Source organism: Pteropus medius, unplaced genomic scaffold (genome assembly GCF_902729225.1).
Source record: "Pteropus medius unplaced genomic scaffold, Ma_sr-lr_union100, whole genome shotgun sequence".
NCBI classification, from domain to species: Eukaryota; Metazoa; Chordata; class Mammalia; order Chiroptera; family Pteropodidae; genus Pteropus; species Pteropus medius.
Window position 1 is genome coordinate 16405682 of NW_024340692.1, and position 724 is coordinate 16406405.

Genomic DNA, 724 nt, shown 5'->3' on the forward strand with positions numbered 1-724 from the left:
GGGAGTGATCTGAGAGCCCAAGAAGGAAGCCAGCCTCCTACAATCTAATCTTGGGTGTGACATACCACCATTTCTGCCACATTCTATTGGTCACGCAGACCAACCCTGGCACAATGTGAGACAGGACTACACAGGGGTGGAGGCCATGTGGAGCTGGCTACCACATTTCCTCTCTTCCTTGCTTTATTTTTCTCCAGACCACCTCTCACCAACTAACACATTAACTTATTTTGTTTACCCTCAGTCTCCCCACAAAAGAAGAAAGGGATGTTTTTGCTTCTTTTGTTCTCTGATGTATGTATCATCAGTACCTAGAGTCATGCCTGGCGGAGAGTAGGGCTTTATTAAATATTTGTTTATTAAACATTTCTGTAAGAAACAAGCCTGGGTTCCTCCCAGAACATAGCTCATAAGTACTGTCCCCACTATAAAAAAAAAATTATTATATTTGATTCTCACAATTTATGAGGAAAACAGGATAGCATTTTTATCCTACATACTCTGGCACTCTTGATTGCCTACGGCAGAGGAGAGAGAGTAAGGAGGGCCCAGAGTGCAGGCAGAAAGCAGTGGAGGGGTTCACAACTGCCACTGGGTTAGGAGAGGAGAGAGCCGGCACATTTGGTGGCCAAGGGTAAAAAAAAGAGTAACTCCACTCTCCTCTCTTCATCTAACTCTCATAAAGACCACCCACTCCTCTCCCTGCCCAGAGTGGTGAGGTGAG